A 13,913-nucleotide genomic window follows, 5' to 3' on the forward strand; every position below is an offset into this window, starting at 1 on the left:
CGGCCGCGGCAGCACGGGCGGCGGCCGGAGCGCTCAGGGCCAAGTCTCGGGCTCGGAACCCGCCGCCCACCCCCCGGCCCGGCCCGGCCCGGCCCGCCGCGGCGCAGAGGTGCTTAGCGCCCCCCACCCCCAGCCCTCCCTCCTGCACAAGGAACTTTCAAACCTGCTCCCTCCGGCTCCCACGGGGCGGGGCAATGACTGGCCTATTAACCCTTTATTTGTTCCAGTGACTGTTCATTTAAAAAAGGAAGGAGGAAAAAAAAAAAATGTATATATGAGCCAAAGGCCTTTCGGCCTGAGCCCGTTGGTGCCGATGGGCTTCCTCTCTCGGAAGATCTTGTCCTGCATCCCGTGCGGGCCACACGCCAGAGGGACTAGTGACGGGCGGCGCTCCGCATCATCGCAGGGACCTGCGAGCCCTCGGGGCGCCTCAGATCCCTCCCAGCCAGCCCACCCAGCCCAGGGGGAGCTCCCCTCCCTCCCTGAGCCCTCCCGGGCTCGTCTCAGAGCTTCTTTCAGGAGCCCGCCGGCAGCAGAAGGCTGAGATGTGCAGGATGATGCAGAGTGTTGAAATTTTTATGAATGAACTTTGCTGAATGAATTTCTCTCTGTGTGTGCAAGCTAATAAATCTGTGAATGAAGCTGAGAATAGCTGTAATTGACTGATGGTCTCAGGGGTGCTGGGTTTTTCTCCAATCAGGCGGCAGCTTGATGACTCATGCACCATAAATATACTAAACTAGTAGCCAGAAGAAATAAAGCTGGAAGGAGAGATTTTATTTTGTGATATCTGATGAAAGGGTTAAAAGGGAAGGCAGTCTTTACTCGGAATGGTCAGGAAGCTGGGTAGCAGCAGGTTAAAAGGTCTCCTTTCTTTCTTTTTTTTTTTTTTTTTGATTTGTTTTGTTTTGTTTAGATGGCCAGGACAGCCAAGCAGAAGAGCTAAAATTTAGATCCATTGTTCCACGGATATTAGGACATATGGTACACAACTCCGGTGGGAAGCCGTGATGCATTTTTTCTTAGAAACATAGTTCTTTTTTTATTGATTGCTGGTTCCATCTCCCGTCTGGTGCAACTTCCTGTACCTATCAAATGCCTTCTGAAGACATGATGACAACTGCAAAGGCTTAGCACACAGGAAGCCAGGAAGGGAGTCAGGAAAGGGAAATGCAGGTTCTTTTAGGAGCAGAGAAGAGGAAACTGCTGAAACCCAGGGAAGATGTAGACATCCATATCAGAAGAGATAAGAAAATCTCAGCTGAAGGTTACATTTCTCCGTAGGCCAAAGCTCTGACATCTGAAATTGTTCATTAATTTGCAAATTAAAACAATGTGGCCACCGACTGCGGGAATCCGAGATGTCACCTTCATTGTCTTATTGTCCACGAGGCTGCATTGGGCTCATGTGTATTCATGACTTTGGTGGCTTGGGCTCCCTTGGGATCTAAACACAGGGTCGGAATTAAATGGTTGCTTACGACCAACCAAAAGGCATCCTGGCTGCTTCCTGCTCCCCCCAGAGCAAAAAGGCACCTTTTGACATCCTGTCTGCCAAAACCCTTGGAATGTGTTTTTCTGCGGAAAGGCCTTTTTGCATCTTCATAAACCCTCCCTTCAATCCTGGCTGATCTCTTCTTTCCACCTCTATACCTTCTTCTGCAAAACTGAGAAAGTGGCTAAGGCAGTTGGACACCCCCCCCGCCCCCCGACCACCACCACCATCCTGGAGGGCAAGGTGTGAAGTAGCCTTCCTCTTTTTCTTTCATCCCCTGGCCTCTTCTCCCCTCCCAGGGCTCCTTGTTGTCACAGATGCCCATGCTATGCGGCCTCGAGAAAGTCACTTTGCGCCCCTGTGCCTGGATGCCCTCATCTGTTAAGAGCAGCTATCTAACAGACACGTTTTGAGGGTCCAGGAGATAATACTAGTCCCTGTAAAGCACTTGGCACCACATGCCATACGGTGCCTGCCTCACTAAGTAAGTACGTGCCACTCAGGGTAAAGAAAGGCTGCTTTGAACCAGCTTGACTCTGAAGCTGGCAGGTATCCTATCCCCTGTAATACAGAGTCTACACCGCGGCCCGCAATTGAAAACTGAGCACAGAGTAGGAAAAGCTGAGGAAGCCAGCACCATTCAAAGAAACAATTTCCTAACAATTGTGTGGGTCTGGGGAAAGAAGGAGCAACAGGAGCCCACCTGGTTAATGGGAGTCCTTGCTGAGGTCTCCTTGACTGGCGGAGGGGGTGCCCGGGGCAACCGGCTCACGGGGGTAGGCACTGTGCTGGCCAGACTCCAGGGGCTCAGGCAGTCCACATTCCTCAGGAGGACTGAGTCCTCGGAGGGCCGACGGGCAGGGTGGATCAGGCGAGACTACGTAAGGTACGAAGGCAGCCATGGCCCCCGTGGGCTGCTTCTCTGTCCCTGGGAGCCCTGGAGACCTTGGCTGTCCTGGGCAGCTCTGCCAGGGCCTATCAGGAAGGTGAAAGGAACCAGATCTGCGTCTTGGGAGTGAGGAACAGCCTGAGAGGCTAACACAGCCAGACAGCTCTCAGCCCAAAGGTGGTGGCTGAAAAGCTGTCCCAACAGCCCAAGAGAAGCTCATTAATTGAGTGCATCTCTATTCTAGGTATGTGGGCGGGCTAGGTGGATGGTCTCCTTCTTTCCAGAACATTAGAATATCCTCTTCAATCAGTAATGCTAAAAATAATTAAAGTAAGAACTTCTATTTGTGGAACAAAAGACAGTTTACCTGCATCCTCATTCCATCATTATAACAACTCCTGGAGGCTAGGAGGTGTTTTCATCACCACCTTACAGATGTGGAAATGAGGATCAGATTAAGTTTGATGACTTGGCCCAGGTTGCCTGGCTATTGAACAATGATGCCAGGATTGTTCCAGCAGCTCTGGAAAGCCTGTACTGATAGCCACTATACCGTACTGCCTCCCAGGGCACCAGAGAGCTCACATCTAGATCCCAGGCCCATCATCTCCATGTTGCAAAAGAGGCAGTCAAGGCTCTGAGTTAACTCAGCCACTCTGGTTTATTTACTGGCCTGTCTAAGCCTCACAGCCAGTGAGTCTACACAGCAGGTCTAGTGTAGAACCAAGTGCTGACTCACTTCAATCACATGCCCTTACCTGCTGTGATACCAGCCAGTGTGTACAAAAAACAAACTCAAACTTGGCTTTCATTAAATGTTTAGTTTTTGTTCCCTTCTCCTCCTTGGAGATCATATCTATAAAATTCACCCTAAATACCTCACAGGATTGCTAGGAGTAAAAATATGAATAATAGATAAGAAAAGCCATTACTGTCATTAAATCATCAGAGTACCATTAACCCCTCTCATCACTGCCCTTGGAAAACAGGGCTTTGGACCACTACATTTGCATCCTTTGTTCAGAGACATCCCACCCGCCCCCTCCAAGGATGCCTGCTGTGAATCCACATGCCAGCTTCTTAAGGGACAGCCTGCCCTGGCTGGGCTTCTAGGATGGAACAGGCAGGTTCAAGGAAGAGCTGAGTCAGGCTGGGCCATGATGGGATCAGCCAGGTCCTGCTAGGATTTCTTAGAGGACTGGGGAAGAAGGACACCTGAGAAAAATGCCTGGCCAGCTTTGGAAGATAGCCCCATGTGAGATTTGGGACAGAGGGAGGGTGTGCCAGAGATAGTGCAGGAAGGCAGAAACAGAACAAGACAGAAACAGCTCTGGTGGACTACAGGCCAATTGCTACTCTGGAACCAAGTAGAGCAGGTCACCAGGTACTTTATACCACAAGGACTCTTACTCCAGCCACCAATACCATTTCTATCACAAAGACCTGCTCCTGAAGAGCTTGTACCGAGAATGAGTTGAACAGCTCATCAGTGAGTCATGAAAACATTGCTTAATTTCTATTTCAGGGGGATAAAAGTCCACAAGACAATATTGATATAAAGTTCTTGCAAGGACCAAAATGCCGCTTGAAAAATGGGGAAGTGAAATGGTGAGAGAAAGGGCTGTGTCTCAGAGAGTTAGGGCCCAGCTGCACAAAAATAAAGGTAGGTCCATTCCTCCTAGAGTGGCTATTAACTCCAAAAGCAACATCTTCCTTTCACTCCCTCAACCAAATGCTTTCAGTTTTCCTACGGTCTTCAGTCTTGACAGGTAAACAGCTCTCTGATGGTTGCTACTGGCCCTTACTGGCTCTCTTTGACCCCAGGATCTGCTAGAAATAACACAGAAAAATGAGTGTTTTCCTATCTGTTAAAAATGAGATAATGTACCTGGAAGGACTATTGCAAGTGTTAGACATCATGCAGATGATACGTAGGTGAGTTATTCAGGGTCAGGCTTAGATGCAAAAACACAAAAATCCAAAAGAACAGTGACTTAAACAAAAAATGTATTTCCCTGGAGGTTGGAAGTTCAGGGATAGTGTCAGCTCTTGGCCACTCTTAAAGTAGAGTTGATCCTTGAACAAAATAGGGGATAGGGGTGCCGCACATCTGCACGGATGTAACTTTTGTTACAAGTGTGTATGTGTAACCTTTGACTCCCCCAAACCTAACTACTAGTAGCCCACTGTTGCCTGGAAACCTTACAATAACATAAAGTCAATCAATATATATTTTGTATGTTATATGTATTATATACTGTATTTTTACAATAAAATAAGCTAGAGAACTAGAAAATGTTATTAAGAAAATCATAAGGATGGGATCCCTGGGTGGCGCAGCGGTTTGGCGCCTGCCTTTGGCCCAGGGCGTGGTCCTGGAGACCCGGGATCGAGTCCCATGTCGGGCTCCCGGTGCATGGAGACTCCTCTCTCTCTCTCTCTCTGTGTGACTATCATAAATAAATAAAAATTAAAAAAAAAAGAAAATCATAAGGAAGAGAAAATAGATTTATAGTAATGTACTATATTTATTGAAAAAATCTGTGTATTATAAATGGACCCATGCAGCTCAAACCCATGTTGTTCTAAGGTCAACTAACTGTATCTCTCCTCCTCCTGGTCCAAAATGGCTGACAGTGCTCTAGCCATTTCATCTGCACTCCGGATAGCCAAATGGGTGAGAGGACAAAGAAGAACATGCTCACTCACTTTAAAGAAATGTCCTGAAAGCCCAATACAATGTTTCCACTTATATCCCATTAGCCAGAACTTAGTCACATGGTTGCTCCTAGCTATAAGAGACACTAAAATCTTCATCTGAGAATGAAGAAGTCTTTTGCCTGGTACATGTCTGCTACATAAAATCATAGTCTGTTACTGAAGGAGAGACTGGAGACAACGGTATTTCCACCAGAGTTATATTCTCAAAAGACTCTCTACCTTGATAGAATTTAGAGCTAGCATAGGATAAAATGTCCTTGGTCAATGTGGCCTGTTCTCTCCTTTTTTTTTTTTCTGCACCTGTACATGCAGGCATACATGTGCACACACACACACGCACACACACACACAAACCACATAGGAATGACCCATAAAAAAATAGGTGCTGTCAGAATGGAAGCTTTCCTCTGCATAGCCAGTGGGAGAAATGGAGTCCTTAGGCCTATGAAAAGTAGTCAGGTGCTTCTAGAGCCAGCAGTGGGCAATGACAAGCAGTGGATCCAGGCCACTGCACATGGCAGTCTAAGTGGTTCACTAGGGTCAGGGATATCTTACAAGAAGGAGTGAGTGGGTTGTCGGACAGGTGGTCATAGCACAGCCATCAGGAGGTGTCTGACTCAGGAACATGATTCTAACTCTAATTGTGGACTGGCAAGAGAAAAAAGCAAAGACAGGGTCCTGGACAGATGAAAATTCTGGCACTATGAGCTAGCTAATCCAAACTTCATTTCTAATCCTCTTCGTTTGCCTGCCTCTACCAGCTAAAAAAAAAAAAAAAAAAAAAAAAGCTAAATACTCACTTTCTCAGGCTTCCTTGCACCTGCAGGAGGTGGGGGCATATGACACAGCGCTGGTCTATGGGATACAACTGGAGTCTCATGGGTCTTCAGGGAAAATATCTGCCTTCCTCATAAAAGGAGCAGACAACAGCAATGACAACAGCAACCAACCAAACAAAAAGGGGCAGACAAAACTGGAGCCTACTCTTCCTTTTCCCATGTCTTCTTGTCTTTTGTTTTGTTTTGTTTTGTTTTGTTTTGTTTTGTTTGAGAGAGAGAGCATAAACTGAGGGAGAGGGACAGAGGGAGAGGATCTTAAGCAGACTCTGTGCTGAGCAGGGAGTTTGATGTGGGGCTTGATCCCAGGACCCTCAGATCATGCCCTCAGCTGAAATCAAGAGGTGGACGCTCAACTGACTGAGCCACCCAGGCGCCCCATGTCTTCCTGTCTTGAATGTGGACGTGATAGCTGAAGCTGTGGCAGCCATATTGCAACTATAAGGGAAAGGCCAATCAAATTGGGCCAATGGCCTTGACATCATTGAATCACTGAAACAAGACCAATTACCATCTCCAGATGTGTTGTTATGTGAGAAAAATAAACATTTACTGATTTATTTTTTTAAGATTTTATTTATTCATGATAGACTGAGAGAGAGAGAGAGAGAGAGAGAGGCAGAGACACAGGCAGAGAGAGAAGCAGGCTCCATGCAGGGAGCCCGATGTGGCACTCGATCTTGGGACTCCAGGACCGCGCCCTGGGCCAAAGGCAGGCGCTAAACTGCTGAGCCACCCAGGGATCCCCCATTTACTGGTTTAAACAGCTCAAGCAGCTCTTAGTTAAATGTTACCTATTACTTGCAACCCAAAGAATTACCATCTGCTACAACAAAAGTGGCAAATACAGAGGTACAAGATGAGCAGGGCTTCTGGGCAGTTATGAGAGGATACCATGGAGTCTAGTAGAAAAAGTCCAAGTGTAATAAGACCAACTTGGGTTCAAATCTGCTTGCTAACATGATGGCAGGCAGACTAAAGGCTCTCAAAGATATCCATGACCTAATACTAGGGACATGGCAAAAGAAACTCTGCAAACATAAAAGGTAGTTCTGATCATCAAATTCCAGTGTTCGTGTACAGAGCAGGGAGTTTCCCCACACCACCAAGCAATTTTCGGTGACACTAGCTGGGTGTCTTACAGTTCAACTCAATTCTGGCACTATCCGGAGATAGTGTTAGATCCCACAGGTTAAGATTGCCTGCCACTCCAGATGCCAATAACAAGCCCAGGTTGTTATCTATGCCTCTGACAACAGATTGAAGGTTCCAATGACTTCTTCCATGGATTATAGGTTAAGAGCTCAGGGAGGAAGGAAAGAAGAAATGGAGGGAGAGAGGCTGGAAGGGAAAGGAAGAGAGAGAGAGAAAGAGAGAGAGAGAGAGGCTTCCCTAAAGCCTCCAGAGAAGAATGCAGTCCTGCCAACACTTTTATTTTAGCCTGGTGAGACCCATGTGAGACTTCTCCTCTAACATACAGAGCAATTGGATAAATTTCTATTGTCTATCATGTAAGCTAAGTTGGCAGTAATTTGTTATGGCTGAAATAAAAAAAAAAAAAACTAATATGGATTTTGACACCAGGGGTAGGGTGCTACTAGTACAGAATGGGCAACAAGGAGTGGCTGGGGGAATTTTGAGAGGCATGATCAAAAAAGCCTAAATTTCTCTGAATGCACTCTTAGTAGAAATATCAGACATGAAAGGTCCTGCAAAAAAGGTCGCAGAATAAACTGAAAAGCATGTTCTTGGAAACTGGAAACTAGAGGAAAGAGAATCCCTCTTAAATAGTGGCAGAAAACTTAGTGGAATTGTGTCCTGCAGTCATGTGAAAAGCAGGATTTGTAAAAAAAAAAAAAAAAAAAAACAAAACATATATACAAAAATAAAATTGAACACTTAGCAGAGATTTCCAAGCCCAGTGTTAAAAGTGAGGTCTAGTTTCTTCTTGCTGCTTTTAGTAAAATGAGAAAAGAAAATAACAAATTGAAGTAAGAAATGTTCAACAAAACCCCCAGGATTTGTTAATTTTAAAAATCCTCAGACTATCTGGATGGCAAAAGATGCTAAAATTAACAAAACTCACTGTCAGAAATGTGCATTCTACAGCAAAAGCAAAAGGTATGACGCCTCCGAAGATGCTGGTCAGAGTATAAAGTCACATAAAAGGCTCTTAGATTAAGAGTGTGCCTCATAAATATCCCCAATCAAACTAGAGAGCTTAAGGTGTGTTCTCGGAGCCAGATCAACAACAGTCAAAAATAGAGATGAGATTATCTCGGAAAGGTCTATGAATAAGCCCCTTGTCTAATGGAGTAAATCCTCATGACACACATGGGAGACCCATAGATTTCTTGAGAATGTCACACCAGCAGAAACACTGCCAGCTTGAGCTGAAATAGACAAAATCCAAAATGAAAGAAGGTTGTCAAACCATCAAAATTCTATACACAAGAAACGGGCTGATAAAACTGCTCAGCCACAAATACATGCTACCCCCCACGAAAAGGAAGGATGATTCAGAAGACAGCCAGGAACCCAGGGGACAGAGCCACAGCCACAAAGGATTATTCCCACATCTTGACACCTAAAGGAATTTTCTCAGCTGGATTTAGAAATGACTTAAGACCAGTAACTCTTATTTGCTTTCAGGTTTCTCCCTTTTTGAACTGGAACACCTATAGCTGTTAAACTAAGTCTGTCCTATCATTATATTTTGAGAACAGATCATTTGTTTGAGTGTCACAGGCCCACAAAGGCAAAGAATGGATTATTCCCAGAGCTTTGCCAATACCTGATTTAGACGATTTAGATGGTAAAACTTGGAACTTGTGAGCTGATGAGATTTTGGACTTTAAGCTGATGCTATACTAGGCTAAGACTTTGGGGAATCTGGATGGAGGTGAATGTATTTTGCATGTGGGGCAGATATAAGCTTCGGTGGCCAGAGGATGGAAATACCTTTGGAAGGTTAGAATAACAAATTTGTGTTCAAGCAGCTAAGTTTGAGGTAAATTTTTTTTACAGCAGCAGTACAACCAATAGTACTAATACAGACACCTTGTATGATGAGTTGGGGGAAAGATGCATTTTGCCCCGTGGGATTAAAAAAAAGCAACCACCACCTTAATAAATGAGTAAAGAAATGAGAAAAAAAGTTTTGCCCCATCGAATTCTAGTTCCCCAGATAAATGATATCTTCATTTATACTTGTCAGAACTGCAGGATTAACTCTAGGAGGTGTTTCCAGTCTAATGTTCCATTCCTGAAACATACACTTAAGAAATCTGTTTTGTTGTTCTGAGCCTTCGTTTCTACAAAGTAAAATGGGAATGGGGCGTCCATATTCTGTGCCCAGGTATGGAGCCGTGGACTGTTCATGGCTCTGTTCCCAGCAGTAACATGCTGCAATTGAAGAGGATGCCTTCTAGTGAACCATACCATTCCCTAGCCAGTGAAGTACTAGAGGTTCTCCAATGATAAGTTTTTCTTCAATAATCACACATATGTCCATGACTTCTATTCAGAGCCAATACTAAAACTCAAATTTTCTCTCTGGTTCAAGCTCATTAAGTTCCAGATTCAAATTTCAGATGACTTTCAAATTCAACAGGTCAAAAAATAATGGGATCCACCTTGATCTCCATCACCATCCTTCCATCCTCAGACTCTTCCCTCTCTTCACACTCCGTATCTGATCACTCATCAAATCTGTCCATCCTACCTTTGAATCGCCTTTTGACTTTATACTCAAGTTTCCACTCACATATGTTCTCAAAGATGTCAAACCCTGGTCACCTCTCACTAGGCCTCTCCCTTCACACACTCTATACACTCTTGTTAGAATTATCTTCCTTTCTGATTCAAAAAATATGATCGTACCAGTTCCTGAATTAAAATCTTTAATGATCCCGTGATTTACAGAATGAAATTCTAATCCTTCCCCCTGGCTAGCCCCATCTAGCTTTTTAATCTCTTCCCCAGTCACTATTCCTCGGAAATCCTATTTCTATCAAGCCATGCCCCTGGCCACTGCTCAAAGACAAGGGAACTATGTGAAAAAATGTAAGTATTCTTATATAACTGTCCTGAGAAGCTTGGCTAATTTCGCCTCCCCCAATGCACCGTCTCCCTCATCTTCCTCAGATCCGAAGTCCTGCATCTTTCAACTTCTCAAAATCTGTTCTCAGATTCTTCATTCACACTGAGGCAAATGATTGATACCATTTTAAAGTGGTGTTGGTAGTGACCTGCCTTTCAGTAGATTTTATTCAGCTCATGAAAGAGGGACCAAACCAGCAGTGAGGTAAGTTTGGTTTCAAATGTGGATTAGATGAACACAAGTTTGTATAGTCCACCAGGAAAGGTGTTATGATGTAAGTTTGCCAAGTAAGAAACAAAACTGGTTAATGTACTACAGGGCAACAGAACCGTAACCTTTTGGTTATCTTTTCTACTGGACAAAAATTATTTGCCTCTATTCTAGGCAAGGTCTACAAGCTAACATGTCACTTCAGAGTCTGAACCCTTAATTAATAGTAAAAACCAAAGTCATACACAGCTACATTCCTCCAGATAATAAAATAATTCCCCATTGAGCCTGTTAAAGATTGCTTCGGTGTAACACTGAAAGGATAAACTGTCCACCTTCTTACCTTATTCCCAAGTGTTTAATGATTTTTTTTCAAACACATCAATGGAGGCAATCAAACTAGAGGAATTTCTGGCATCGATCAGTAGAGTTAGATGGGTAGATTAGAATTCTAATGTGTGCTCCTCTGCTTGATATCAACTGTGAATATAAATTTGCTGGTAAAGCAAATAATGAGAATAGGGTGGTACTGCTCTGAATGGCTAATACCATCTGATGAGCTCTGCGATTTTTGGATCAAAGATAAAATCTTATCTATTGGGGTTTATTCTGGTGACCCAAGTCTAGCCACGGCTTTGAAAAGCAAATCGGGTCTATTTCTGTCTACCGTTTCCTGGAAAACCCACAGGGCAACCTGGTTATGCAGATGCAACCTGAAAAGACTGCTGGTTCTGGAACAGACAGACTCAAATTTGAATCCTAATTCCACCACTTAGCTGATGTTCTCTGAAGCTTACTTTCCTCACTTGCAAGATTATAAGTATCAAAACCGATGAAGAAGTGGTTCCCACTAGGGCTTGTCTGTCTGTAAAACAGCATTTTCCAGGTTATATACAAAAAGTAATGATTTTATAAGTATGTAGTGGGAGAAGTGAACCATAACACTACGATTTGAGAGTTAAATGTAAATATTGTTGTTTTTTAAATTTTGAGATTGTCCTTATTTTGTGTGTGTGGTAAAACATCTTTTTCTTTTGGTTTTTAGTTTGTAAGTGGTTTTACATGGCAAAATAAAAGTTGACCACCCCATGGCCATCTCCAAATGATTTTTTTGATACTGCTCTGGGAACCACTGTGAGAGAGTGTGGATTTACTTTGGAAATTTAAAATATGTGTCCAGCGAGCTCTTATCACTGTAGTATACTGTGTCACTGTTTGTATGGTGATGAAAGTATATTACCCAGCTGGTCCTAGGGGTTCTTGAAGAACCACACTGACACAGTGTCTCCCATGGGAGTCTACTGGGGCCAGGCACCTCATAGAGAAAGAACTTGGGGCCCATGGGCAGCATGGAGCCTCTGGGGTAAGCCCTGGCCTTCTATTTAAGAAGAGGAATTTCATCGCACAGACTTTTACTTCGGGGGGGCGGGGGGGGGGGGTACAGAGGGAGTGGATAGCAAGGGAACCTCCCTGACCTAAAAGTCCGTGATGAGAGAGAAGAATCCACTTTGCTGCAGGAGAGCAGGGACAGAGAAGGAAAGGAGGGCGTGGTGCTCATACTTAGGAAACTGGGGCAGGGGCGCTGGTGAGCTCTAACTGGCCAGGATGGGCTATGCAGCAATATTTGCACAGGAGCTAGGACAGCCCCAGAACTTTTGCCAGGATCAAGGGTACTGGAATAATCTCAGAGTCCTACTGGCCTCTCTGAGCTGACCATGCATGTTTTAAATTCCTTTTTTCACTTGCCATAGATCTTCATTGAAAGGAATAAAAATAAGCCAGGGATGAAAATCAAATTCACTCATATCTGAATTTCGACACAATCCTGTTACCATGTTAATATATAACCTCAGTGTCTTTTTTCCCCTACACTGACTCTTTTCCTAACAAAACATAACATGATATCGTGCAGTTTTCTACATTAAACAAACAAACAAACAAACAAAAAAAACCCCAACATTTTTCCATGCCACTAGATGTACGGTGTTATTTTAATTGCTACATAGTACCATTGTGCAAATGTGCCATAATTTAACACACAGTGGGTGGGGGCATTTAGGTTTCTACAGACACACACTACGCTTGGGGGGCAATGATCGTTCTTGTAGCTAAATCCTTCCATGCAAAATGCTAATCAGACTCCAGATAATGCACATATGAGCATCCACTGTACCATTCCTTCAACTTTTCTGCATGCCTGAAAAAATTTTATTTTATTTTATTTTATTTATGATAGTCACACACACACACAGAGAGGGGCGCAGAGACACAGGCAGAGGGAGAAGCAGGCTCCATGCACCGGGAGCCCGACGTGGGATTCGATCCCGGGTCTCCAGGATCGCGCCCTGGGCCCAAGGCAGGCGCCACACCGCTGCGCCACCCAGGGATCCCATGCCTGAAAATTTTTGTAAGAAGATTAGAATGAACACTTTTTAGGGTCCCAGGATACATCATGAGCTCCTGTAAGTAGCAGCGCTGGGTGGCAGAGGATGCCAGTTTTCGAGGCCCGACGTGAGAACTGCAGGGTCTGTGCGCGCCCCCTCTGCGGCCCGGGGTGCCCGCCAGGCCCGGGAACCGCCCGCCCCGCCCGCCCCGCGCGGGCCAGTCTGCCAGGGCGCAGCTTCAAAGCTGCAGGCGCGGGGAGAAGAAAAGGGCCTGTGTGCGGCGGCCGGACTCCGAAGGCCCCGTCCAGGGCTGCGAGCCCCGGGGGAGGGGCAGAGCGAGCTGCAACGCGCCTCAACAGAGTGGGCAGTCAGGCCGGGGGCGCCCCGCGGGACAAAAGGGCCTCAGTGCGCCGAGGAGGCAGCCCCGGGGCTCGGTGGCCGCATAAAGGGAAGCTGTGTCCCCGCAGCACTCAAGTTCACCTTTGTCTTCTGGGTCCAAGTCAAAGGAAGGTTACAGAAGGAGCCTGCAGGCTCTCCTCCTTCCTCGGGGGTCTGGTCGGTAGGAACGGCCAAGTTCATTCCCCAAGATGCTGGGAATTCAGATGAAAATAGAAACGTGCTCGCCTCCTCGCTGGGACAGCGGGCAGCGTTTATGTCAATAGCTGTGTCCTCTGGCTGGGGCCGACAGGATAGGGAGAGTGGGAGGAAAGCCAGTACAGATTCCTGGAACTGGTGGCCCTGAAGGGGACCCAGGCAAACACGTCACATGCAATATGAATCTGTCTTTGTCTGGGAGCTGGGGAGAGAACGGGACGGAGACTGGAGGTGAGCAGATTTCTCTCCACCAGACCCTAACGAGCAATCATCGGTACAGATGCTGCTGCTGCTGCTGCTGCCGCCTCCGGGCATCTGGGTGGCTCTGTCAGTTGGGCGTCTGCCTTCAGCTCCAGTCATGGTCCTGGGGTCCTGGGATGGAGCCCCACATCCAGCTCCCTGCTGGGAGGGGAGCCTGCTTCTCCCTCTCCCTCTGCCCCTCCCCCTGCTCTCTCTCTGTCAAATGAATAAATAAAACCATAAAAAAAAAATAATAATAGGAGCTGCTGCTGCTGCATCTCTCAAAAGAGAAAGGCCACGTTGCATCCTGGCCCGAGAGCCGCAGCCCATTGATCACCAGGGAAGGTCAGTGACGGAAGGGTAAAGGCTACCTTTCTTGGAGCTTTGCTGAGTCTTCTCCCAGAGTTGGCACACAATCAGCCGAGTTGGGCCAGGTCTCTGT

At 45.8% G+C, this 13,913-nt stretch overlaps 1 long non-coding RNA gene across 1 annotated transcript; it reads right to left on the reverse strand.

The window, feature by feature from the left end:
- Nucleotides 1-870: 870 nt before the first annotated feature.
- On the reverse strand, nt 871-2,532 carry LOC119866831. Its single transcript, XR_005381353.1, has 2 exons — nt 2,199-2,532; nt 871-1,447 (listed from the first exon to the last, which is right to left on the reverse strand). It is a non-coding gene; the product is annotated as an uncharacterized LOC119866831 (long non-coding RNA).
- Between the last annotated feature and the right edge of the window lie 11,381 nt (nt 2,533-13,913).

Source organism: Canis lupus, chromosome 30, assembly GCF_011100685.1.
Source record: "Canis lupus familiaris isolate Mischka breed German Shepherd chromosome 30, alternate assembly UU_Cfam_GSD_1.0, whole genome shotgun sequence".
NCBI lineage: Eukaryota > Metazoa > Chordata > Mammalia > Carnivora > Canidae > Canis > Canis lupus.